General features: G+C 29.9%; 1 pseudogene; it reads right to left on the minus strand.

Annotated features, from left to right (window-relative positions):
- Positions 1–658: 658 nt before the first annotated feature.
- Positions 659–11,221, minus strand: LOC113381609 (annotated as a pseudogene).
- Positions 11,222–12,919: the final 1,698 nt, after the last annotated feature.

Consider the following 12,919-nt stretch of genomic DNA (forward strand, 5'->3'; position numbering starts at 1 on the left):
TAAATTAGAACTGCCATATTAAAAAGTATTTCTTTATATACATATACATTTATATTTTATACATACATACTACATACATGCATACATACATACATATATACAGGTACACACACAATATATATATATATATATTATATCTATATATATACATATATATATATATATATATATATATATATATATCATGTGTGCATGTGTGTGAGTATATATTAAGTTGTATGTACATATACAAATATGAGTTTATTGTACCAATTATTTCTCTTTATAATTTTCTACTCATGTACCTATTAAGTTACTTTTATGATTAAATGACTTATGATCACTTATTATACAAAGAATAAATTATTTTATATATTTAAAAGGTACTCTTATTAACAAACTTTCAACATAAATAATTGAATTCTACCAAACACTTATAAAATTTATGAGTTTTTTATTTGTTTGGTCAGTAGTCATTCCTTAAATTCTTTTACTTATCATAAATATGTTTAACCTGTAATAATAATTTAAATATATAATATAAAACAAATATAACATAAAATAGAATTCTTATTTATAAAATTCATTTTCACATTTTGAAACAATATTTATTGTTATTTTATTACCTTATCAAATAAGTGGTAAATAAAATGATAAAGGTATCTAATTAGAACGTCGTAGAATATCTGGCACACATTGATTTAGTGTCTTAATAGAATTTGATCATTTCAACGTGTTAACTACACATATTTAGTAACGAATTGTATAGTCTTGAATAGCGCATTATCTCATAGATGGTACCATTTTTTATCTTTGTACTTTAGCATTAGATTGTGCGCCGATGAACTAAAATCTTGTGCTTGATTATGCATCCGCTCCGCGCGGTCTTCTAGCTGAGAGAGTTTGTCGCCGCGCTCCATCATTAGCTGATGGGCACGATTGACTTCGGATGATGCCGATGTTGCCCGCTGACCTAGATCTTGTATGGCCGTCGAAGAATTGCCGGGCTGAATTACTCGCGCCACTGATCTGTTTGCCTTTCCTGACGACTCGCCAACTATAAATCAGGATTCACATTAAAACAAAAACAATTTATATTATCACACCGAGAAAATAGTTTTCTTATTTTGTTAAACATAAATATACCGTGTGAAATCCTATACCCTGTTTACCACGTCCACTAAAACTAAATCATTTATGTAAAGTACCAAGACGCTGAAGAATTTTAGTGCATCACATTGACGCATGATAAAGCGCATGGTTGATAAGGCGCGTAATCCCAAGTTTTATAATTGAGCATTCGTTTTTTTAAAACAAATTTGCAATAGTTATTGCAATAATTACTGTTGTAGTTTTATTAAATAATTTATGTTTATTTATATATAAGTAAAATCTACTCGCATATTACAAAATATAGAATAATAACAATAATAATGCAAAATAATATTTTTTTCTTTGTCTAATTTGAAGATAATTGTCTGTATTTGCGGTAATTATCAATTATTGTACCACAATTAAAATTAAAAAATAGTAAGAAGGTTGAGGTACTTTTGCTAACTATTAGTGATATAAATTTAAAATCTTACAAAGTTCTTCCCGGTCAAGCGGGCGTGGTCCACCTCCAAATAAGCCTTTGAAAAAACTTTCTTTCGGCGGTTCGGGCATATCAGTTGCTACGAACAACTCGCACATCATCTCGGGCAGCTGGGTACTGCATATAATAATAAAGCTAACTAAATAACAAAACTAAATAATTAATCTTCAGAAGTTTTATAGTTACTATAACTCAGTTAATATATTCACATGTCTAAATGTTTCTCAAATCATTATGCTGACATTGTGTAGAATATAGAAACTACGAGCCAATGCTAAATGATGTTTTGCATTTATAATATATTTATTATTTGCATGAATATTTGCATAAATATATTACAAGCATATAATATATTATCAGTCACAAACTCAAATGTGCAATAAAACTAACGACTCACCAGAATTCCGCGCAAACTGTGAATTTCTGTAATTCCGATGGAGAAGTCAAATATAACCATGCCCTCTGTTGCTGAAGCAAAATGTTTTCGCAATTCTGGAAAAATGTATAAGATGCTATATAAATGCTGAAAATTTTTATGTTGCATTTTCAGTAAATTGTTATGATAACAAAAGAGAAATCCAAGCAGGAAAATTGATGACAAATATCGTAACGAATTGGTGTATATATCTAACACCCGAGATATATTTCAATCAAATTTTTATAATTTGGAGGTATACTCGTATATATGTTTTTTACCATATACGTAATGCAGTTTTAAAACTGATTGTATAGAACTGTAACGCGCAATTGAACTTTTTTATATAAACTATGTCCTGTAAGAAACTCCATGAGGACAACAAAACTTTTCCAACAGCATTCTTTCCAGCAATAAGAGTAGTAGATACAATAAGCACGTTCAGAATGACATTCATCTTACCGTTCCATCAATGCTGCTATAAAATTATCGATATTTATACATAAATATATTTCGACACATTCGGCAAGTTTACTCTTTAAAATTTCATATGATATTTATATATATATATATATATATATATATATATATATGTGTGTGTGTGTGTGTGTGTGTGACTATAGTCAATACATAGTTTCGACAACTTATTAAAAGCTATTCATGTTTATTTGTGAGATTAGCCATTTGTGTTGTTAAAAAATATATATTATACCATACCACTTTGTGCATACTCATACCATGGAGTAATGATGTTTTCATCTATTATATTGGATACAAAATTTTAAGTATTTTTTATCGTTATTGTTTTTCTATGTAAATGTAATACATTTTGGACTCCGTCAATAAATGTAAAATGTTTTTTGAATCATTGGCACACCAGGGTTCGAGAACATATAGTCTCTTTTTAATTTGTAATCATTATAAATAAAATTTAAACCACAATAAGGGTCAGAATACAAACTACGCAGAACGTAGTAAATTACTCATGCTACAACATTGCATTCTCGAAGTATCCTTGGGCCAAGCACAGCATGTGTCGTTGATAAAATTTCTTTCAACCGCAAATGCGCACATAACATTTACTCATTTATTGTGTTGCACTCTGCAATAGCGTTAAACAAGCCGTAAGTTTTTTTTTTTTTTATTTATATACAGCAATCAGAACTCTTTCTTCTTTGTTGTTCTATGAGCTGTTTGTGTGTATGACTTATGATCTACGGTGAGAAGATGAGAAGCAACCCATCGGTTATCTTTCTCCTATGTGTGGGTATTTTTTTAGCTCTTATGTCTAATAGTGTGGGGGTTTTATTGGCTCTTATGTCTAAATGGTGTGGGGGTTATTAGCTCTTATGTCTAATAGTGTGCATGTGGTTGTATGCAACTATGTCCGCGAAGGACGATTTCCACTTGGAATTATATTGTGATCTATAACCCCAAGTGGAAATTTGACATCAAAGTTGCCTGATGTCAGGCTTGGCGGTAGCGGGAATCGAACCAGCGAGCCTGGGTCTAGTTGGTGCTAGCCCACGCCCTAACTGATATCGCCACCGCTGGTCCAAGTCGTAAGTAATGTTATCTAGGAATTCAAGGTCACCCTGAAGCAAGCATATAAAAGTCTTGCGGTGACGCATTCGACAGTTTAGTTGTAGTTTTCTATAAAGTATGAGCCCAGAGAAGAGTTTTCTATAAAGTATGAGTCCAGAGGAGTATGAGTTAGGACCAGTATAAGTCAATTCGTAGTTCAATTCAATATTTCAACCTTATTTAGTCTTCAGTCAGATTATTTCCTCAGTTGTTGAAGTTATGTGTAAAGTGCACCAGAAATCGTATAAAATAAATAAATCAAATCAAATAAATATATCAAAGATCTAGGTACATCTGTTTTTATCGATCTGCCTCCACAGATTGGTAACAGATGTGTTTAGCAGCAGAAAGAACCTACATATTGTTACTAGTTGTAACAGTTGTAGTATATATATACTAGCAAACCCGACGAGCTCCGTTTCGTCACCAGATGGTTTCGTGAGAAAGATGAAGAAATTTTTTGTTTTTTTTTTATATTTAAAAAGGTAAAATTTGATTTTATTACACAACATGAATGAATTTATTTCGATTACAAAAATAAAGTGTTTTTTAGTTGAACTTCTCTAAGTAAATGCAAGTGAATCCGCAAATTATCCGTTAAATTGAAGAGCTCTTTGGTAAACCACAAATTTTTGTTTTTTGGTCTGACGTTAACACAAACAAAGCGGATGGTTTTCCAACTCGTGAACAGGCAACGTATAACTGCCCATGTGAAAAACAATGATTTTCTAAATAATCTATTTGAAATTCCCGCAAACACTAAGCGATTGGCCTTGCGACTTGTTATTGCGAACGCAAGGCGAACTGGAAATTGCAATCGTTTAAAGTCAAACGGAAGACCAGTCGGAATCATTGGTATATCACCAAATCGCCGCAATTTTTTATTGAATGGTGAAATTCAGTGCGTGTACATCATTATTCTTTGCGGCAAGAATTGCTCGTTGACTTAAACAAACATAATTCTGGTAATTCTCACTAATGGCATTACTCAATTTGATTGATTTTTGACATTTTGGTGACAGCTTTGCTTACTTTTGCTGACAAAGGGGGATGGGTAATTATTGTACTAAATCTGCTTACGTAATACTTGAACGATCCCATATATATACATATGTAAAAAATCGCTTTTTGGTTTATTTCCCTATCACATATGTTATTTAAGTATTCGGTATTCGGCTGAATAGTATAAATGGTGTGAAATTTTCCAAATAAGAAAGAGTAACCAAATAGTAGTTGCAAGTCTAGGCATAAGAATTGAATATACATGTGGTATGTTAGTAATATAACAACTGCGAATAGTAATTACATTAATACGAACGAGTTTAGGCGCTAAAAACTTTCCGAATACTTTTTGAATATTCGGTATTCGGTTTCTGGAGCATGCTGAACATTCGGTATTCGGCATTTTGCCGAATATACTATTCGTTGCAAGACTAGTATTAACCCTTTTCGGTAGACGGGTATCATAGTACTCGGAATTATTTTTCGTCCGATCATTCCGGACAGTTGGGTACCGAACTAATGGACTTCTACAGTGTATATATTTATAATGCAAAATGATTATGTATTGCTTAGAGGTACATTCTATAGAACAGGATTCTAAGACAAATTAAAGATACTTATTTCTGTACAATAGTCGATTAATCCGGTAATTAGTACCCTAACCAGACGCTGAAAGTATAATATTACAGTATCACTAGCTGGAAATATCTCTAGCAACAATCGGAATAAAACTTCTAATAAATACAAATTAGCTTAGTCTCACAAACAGTCGACGAAAGTAAGAAACACTCTAAACGCACTATTCGTTCTATATATATTGTCTATATATTTATATACTGACTAACTGACAGGTTTGATATGAATACTGAATTAAAGATGATCCAAACCATTAAGTGAACAAAAATACCAATATAACGCGAAATTAAGTTGCGCATACATATGTAATTGTGACCACTTCAGAGAACGAAGATCTAATATGCTAATTTTATTTATACTATTCAAGAGTATTCAATGTATATGTATATATAAACAGTATTAGTAAAACTTAAATCATTCATGCGAAACAAATATCATAATATCTTGATGTCTGTGAAATTATATGTAAATACGTTTGTGCTATGTACAAAGCAGGTACCTACGTAGAGAGAGCATAATAACTTCATGCTATAGTAATGACATCTCATTTTGAAAAATATTTTTTTGAATTTGAACGATAGAAAGTAGTATCACTTCATAAAATTAACTATTGTAATACAAATATATTTAGACCTAAAATTTTAATTGACGTAACTATATATAACAATAATAAATGTTCAAAACTATTATTTCTATTATTTCAACTTATTAACCATTTAATATACTCTCTGACAACAATACTGCTTTACTAGTAAATTCTCAAATCAGTTTGCACATGTAAAATTCTGCTACAAAGTACCTCCAAAAGTATGAATATCCAGATCATTCAGTGCATGCAAAGCAAATTTTATTAATGTTGCTTTCGTTTCAAAACGTACGCGACATTAATAAAAGTTTTTTCTTCTAAGTTACATTTATTGTGCTTTTGATAATGGTGGATGCAAAATCTTTTCATCCCAAAAGTAGTATATATAAAAATATAAATTATAATATCTTTAAAATATGGAATACACGGGTAGCAATAAGAAATATTACATCACATAAATTTATAAAAAGCGTGCCACAAGATAAAACATCCAGTTAAATAATTATCAATAATAAGAGAACTTTAACTTCTCTTATGTGTAATGTAGAGTGTGGAACAGTATTCCCAACATTCTGTCCTATATTAAATATAGTATATTAAATATGAAATAACAAGTGATTTTATGACATCATTATTCAAGTTTAGGTTATAATTAAAAAAATCAAGACAGCGTGAAAAAAATTATTAGTATTAATGTATAAAATATTAGAGATTAATTAGTGCTAAGTTTTAAAGTATCATAAAAATCATAAGAAATAATAGTTCATAAGTAAAGTAATTGCTTTAGATAAAACTTAGGCGTAAATGGTAGAAATAGAAGGCTGGGAAATGTCGAACTTAAAATGTATTATTGTATGTGCATAACTTACTTATCAGTGTCCTCGTTTACAATGAGCTGTTGGCCCCAAATACTGAGCATTGGGTCGACAATAGCACCTTGTTTGCAATGTGTCTGGAAACTGCACGGGTACAATAAGATGATCACAAGAAATAAGCAGGTGAGGTATAGTGTGAAAATAAGGATTTGGAAAACTTATAAATGTGCATTGCAAATACATCGAGAAATTGTGCTTCACTTTCGTTGCAGTAACATAATTCACAAGGATTTAGGAAGAAAATAGAGTTAACAATATTAGAGTGAATCAGAAATAGTTCTCTTACACCTATCTTGGTCTATAAATGCTCTAAATTCTATATATATAAATGTGCAATTGATTTATAAAGTTCAATCAATCTACGAGGCGTGTTATAATAGTGTATAATTTTCAAAAAATGGTTATGTTGCTGCACATGCTTTTCCACAAAAGCTGTAATACAAATTGCACAAAGTTGTTGTTTCATATGTTGATATATATGTGTTTTGATTTGTCATTTCAGCTGTGAGTGGGACGTACATAATTATATATATATATATTTTGATGAGTTATTTAGAATCGGGCAGTATATATATATATATATATATATATATATATATATACGAGTATATATATATTTAAGTTTTAGATAACTCAGATTCTAAAACAGAACTAAGGAGATAACTCGTCGTCGTTCACTTATTAAGAGTCTTCGACTTCCCCACGCAAGGTTCGGATCGGAAGAAGCTATCGTAGAGTACAAGGCATGCAACCTTTCTCTTCTGTTCACGTTTGAGTTTATGTAGGATGTTTGTATTTTACATAGACTTCGCGTGTGAAAGTATTTTTTGTATATTGGTGCCATCGTGTACATTGAAGTTATCTATTTAAAATAAATAAGAAATCCCAAACCATAACTAGTGAGTAAATTTGTCCAGATCACAACCAGAAGATAAAACCATTCTCTTCATTCGTCTTCACCTTACGTTAGCAATAGAATGAACAAAATTATGAACAATTTCTGGTTTTGGACTCATTTTAAACTAATTTCTTTATAACTAAACCCAAAAGTGTTTCACATTTGAAATAAACTGGCACATAAATAATTATTTAAAATATAGATATATTTATATTCATGTTAAATTTAATTTTTAATTAAGATTATAATTATGTGATCGCACCAAAAATTAAGAAATAAATAAAGCTATCCGAATATTTTTAACGTCCATTTATAAAAATCCTGTATCAATACAGGATCAATACATGTATCAATACAGATCTAGCAGTTGATTGAATTTATATGTGAATAACTCAGGATTAAGTGGGTCGTTATAAAAGTTAACTCACCTTTCAAAAAGAGATGCGCCCTTATCGATTCGGCTTTTGATATGATGTTATATATATATGACTTTTTTAATTTGACAAAGAAAAAGACAACCAATCAAAATTAAATTTATAGTCATAACTAATATATATATATATATATATATATATATATATATATATTGTGGTTTCTTTAGAGTGATATGATTTCGTTTTACGAAATCAATCGTTTAAATAAATGAATGCCACAGTGTTGAACGTAATAATTTTTAAAAAAGCAGTTAATTTTGATTCATTATAATGAATTTAAAAGCATTTTTTTAAATTATGAAGAAATTTATTGTGTTTAAGGCATTTCCAAAAACATTAGTAGATACCAGATACATACATGTAAAACCCGAATAACACTGGAGGTACGTTCCAAAAAACTAGCGTGTTGTGCGAATCCATGTTATACGGGACAAAGAACTAGTATAAAAAGAAGGGTCACGTTCCAAAAATTCCAAAAAACATGCTAAATATCATTTGATAAATATTGTTTTTAATTTTTATTAATTTATTAATAATTAAGTTATTATTTTTTTAAAGAAATAATATACATTATATGAATTATGATTTAGTCATAATTAACAAGTAAGCGATTTTTTTTTGCAAGTTATCCTCATACTTTGAGCAGTTTTCTGGACTACCTCCAGATCTGTGCATCATTTTTTGCAAAAAAATATATTGCTTTTAGCAAGAAGATATTTATATATTTACTCCAGATCCTTGTTTAAGACTAATTGACTAATTGTTCAGAAAATAAGTTTAGATTTTTTTTCTAGCGTTCTAGCGAATCGGATTTATTGAGCTATTGTACGGCGATTTTACTAATTTTATATTGAAGAAAGTTAGATTTTTATAAGTTTTACTTTATTTTTTATTTTATTAAGGTTTTTCTCAATTCTCAAACCGTGTTAGAGCAAACCCGTGCTTTAAAAGTACCGTGTTATAAGGAAATGATTTCAATTCTGAAACCGTGTTATGCGCGCGTTATCTGTAGTTTTACAAACTTTCATTGATACTGTCATGTTATGATTTTAGGGAAACAAAAAAACATTCTGTTACGCGATCATTTTTTTAGTCTAGAATTATATTTTATATTATGTCTACATATATCGATAGCCGAACGATTTTCATCAGCAGTTCTTTGCATATTTCTTTTGCATTCCTGAACCGTTATGAAATTGCATTCATTTTATTTGCAATACTTAAAAAATCCAAAATATAAAGCACTTATTGAGTGTTGCACATTGAAATTAAAACCTAGGTATATATCTAACGTATAAAAATATTGCAGGAAATATAATTACCTCAATAAATGGTATACAAAATATTAAAGAAAATATAATTACCTCAATTCACTTAAGGGTAAAAAATCGATATCAATCAATGGTCTCAGCGAAGGTAAACTATGCGCAGTCAGATGACCAGAAGATAAATAACTAATCAGACACGGAAGATCTGCAATAAATGTTAGTTTAGCTTGCACTGTTTTTAAATTGATATCACTCATGACTAAGAACATGAATTAATCGTTTAAGTATATTTATAATCCATATCTTTTTAACCCATATCCGAAGCAGTCAAAATAAAAATAATTTTATGTGACGAATATGTAATAAACTATATTTGCTTTTGGTCATTTATGTAAACAATTTAGCTAAATACATTTCGCTCTTCAAAAATTTCATTATATCTTGTTAAAATTATGTTTTATCTCATTATCAGCATAAAAAGCTAATCTATCAATCTAATCAACACTATATTTAGTATTGCAATTGCATGGCGTTATCAACTTTATCGCCATCGCGACGAATAAAAACAAAGTCAATTGACGAGAATCAGTTAAAATAACTGAACAAATAATATTCGCATAAATATTTCGCACAATGCATATATATTTACAATATATAAAGAAATTCAGAATTGATATGATGAGGATTTCTTACCTCTTAATACGATGACTTCAGCCTTTACGACAAATTCGCCATCGGCAATTTGCGTTCTATAAGTACAAGTCTGCGACGGAAGCGACACAACCCTAGCCTGCTTTTCGCTCACTAAAATTACAAATTGCTCAGTATTAAACACTAATGTATCGGATGCCAACGTTGGGCTCATTCTGGAAGCTCGTGTCGGTGTTTCTGCGAACAAATTATATGTGTCATAACGTTTCTAGTGACTATTGCTTAAATATAATTTATAGCATAAAGAGATTAAGGTAAACCGATAGCATAAAAAAAACTTACTATCTCGTCGTTCCTTTCCTTCGTCCCGCCAGGGTTCGCTGGGAGGAACTATTAAAGCACCTGTATAATCTAGGAATGAAATGGTAGTAATTCCACCATTTAAACGAAACGGACCACCTCCTAAGGAAATGTAAAAACATTGTGAACACATTCCGTAAAAGTTGAAATTTCGAATAATTAAAATAAACTTAGCATCAACTTGGATATTTTCACCAATTTACAAGAATTTACCTGCTATGGTAGCACTGGCCTGTTGCGTTCTTCGATTCTCCATGTCAGGAATTGTTAAACAAATTGTAAAAACAGAACCGATACTTGTACCCACCCACAGTGTAGGCGTCAATGAATCTGAAAACATGCAATGTTAATTCATTATTTACAATTTTGTTATAAATATTTTCAAACTCAGTTCAAAACTAATCAATCGTTACGAAAGTTAACACAGTAATACTTCTGTCTCAATCATTAATACATGTATACGTAGTCATTTATTGAAGTAATTTTTTTTTACTGAAAGCTATAAACGCGTAAACTACTGTCAACAAATCAAGTATTTTAAAAGAATCGATTCTATTAATTGATTCATTTAATTTTTTATAATGCAAAACAGTTGAGCACAAATATAAAAAAATAATTTATAAATATGCTATGCATAAATGTTTTGTAAAAATCATCAACAAAAAATTAATATATTTTGAACGAATTTGCGTTCCCTCGTAGCTTGAAATGCTGCCCTTGATTTTGTAGCGCACCTGGTATATCTTTTATTGTATATTATTGTTAAGTAAAAATAATGTTTTGTTAATTTACTTTACCTTTCCTAAGGTAGCAATCACAAAATGCCAAACATTGCACAGACTCTGTAGACATGTTCTCCAAGCTGGACATTGAGCTGGACCGCGATCTTGAGAACGACGAGTCCATTTTATCTACACGGCCCGTATAACAAATACACATATTATGAAATTTAAGAATTGAAGGTTTTTTCTAACTTATGTTTATATTGAACACTTTAACTAACATAGTTAACTTTAAATCATAATCTTAAACAGCAACTTTTGCAAAATATATGCAACCATAACAAAAAAGTAATTTAATAGTACACACATATATATATATATATATATATATATATATATATATTGTGTGTTTTCTATTGCAACCATCAACTTAAACATCTTATAGCTTAATCCATTCGAGACGACGTTGTTCTGTTAATTTTTGATAAAGAATTTTGTAAGAGAAAAAGCATTCATGTAGCAACGCAAGTTAAAATGAAAATACATAGCTAATGATTGAGCATTAAACTGCCTATCACTCCAAAATTGTCACGTAAGACTGAAATTCTTAGATGAAGATATTACCAGTGTTTCCTCGCGAATTTCATTCAAGTCGCGAAAAATCTTGTTCAACAACGTCTCCAATGGATTAATCGATATGAGGCAAATGTACATCGATTAGCAAACGCTTAATGATTTGTTAGTTTTATCTATAATATAATAAAAACCTTATTGATCCAAAAATATAGAAAATATTTCAATTTCATTTTCACATCTATGAATTAAGCAATAGGCGCATTAAAATCTAACTAATAATGCATATAAATTCTATTTCAAAAGTCTTGGTAAAACAAATTTATTGATTATCAAGCAAAATCGATTATTTTTATAAGCGGACCTAATTAATGAGATATTACAAAGAGCGCAAGTTAAAAAATATCGACGTTTAGAATTCACATGCTTTATTTCACTAACCTCATTACAAAGGCGGACGAGCGAGATATTTCTAAAAATGATATGAATCAATAGCGGTATTTGACATACGAATCCATGCATCAATTGAAAAATAATCAGAATATAAATTATATTCTTCAGAAAAAAAAAAGTTGTATAAACTTTAATGTCAGAACTCTCTGGTGAAACAACACTCAAACATATTTTGTTCATTATTTTGCACATACAAAAGTGCCGGAAAATTCTAACTGAAGCCTGGTTAACAGTCGAACTTGAATAAAATATTTAAAATTTCTGCTCGAGAAGTAGGTTTGTATTGATTAAAACTCGACTACCAGGTTTGTATTGATTAAAACAACAAATCATTGATTAATTCTATTGGTAAGGAATGATATATGTAGATGTAAAATTACTTCGTATAGTGTATTCCTAAATACTGGAAAATAACATAAATTACCAGAAGAATCGAAACGTTTTTGAATATTTGGCGCATTTATCTATGTCTTCGTTCCGTATAATATATATTTTTGGTGTAGATAATTTCTCGTTGTCTGAGAGTCCTTGTGAAATATTAAATAATTCAATATATTTCAAATTTCATTCTGTACCGCATATACAAGCGAAAAAATAATCATAAAATCTCGATAAAATTTCATATAGGGGAGACTGGGTACGGTTGTACTATTTTTTTTTATCAGCTATAATTTTGTTAATATACTAGTTAGCTGGGAGAAAAGTAAATTAAATGATAATTTGAATATTTGTCCACGTGAAACTACTGAAATATTGTCGTTAAATACGATGAATTTGTCATAAAAACAAATCATACAAGGAAAGGGCGAGGGTCTCTCGGGTGTGGACGGTTGTGAAAGACATAAAAATAAGATAAAAAATAATAGCCATAGACACTAAAATAGTTAAT

This window comes from Ctenocephalides felis, unplaced genomic scaffold, assembly GCF_003426905.1.
Source record: "Ctenocephalides felis isolate EL2017-DRISC unplaced genomic scaffold, ASM342690v1 CF-g0.4_SCAFFOLD_02956, whole genome shotgun sequence".
NCBI classification, from domain to species: domain Eukaryota; kingdom Metazoa; phylum Arthropoda; class Insecta; order Siphonaptera; family Pulicidae; genus Ctenocephalides; species Ctenocephalides felis.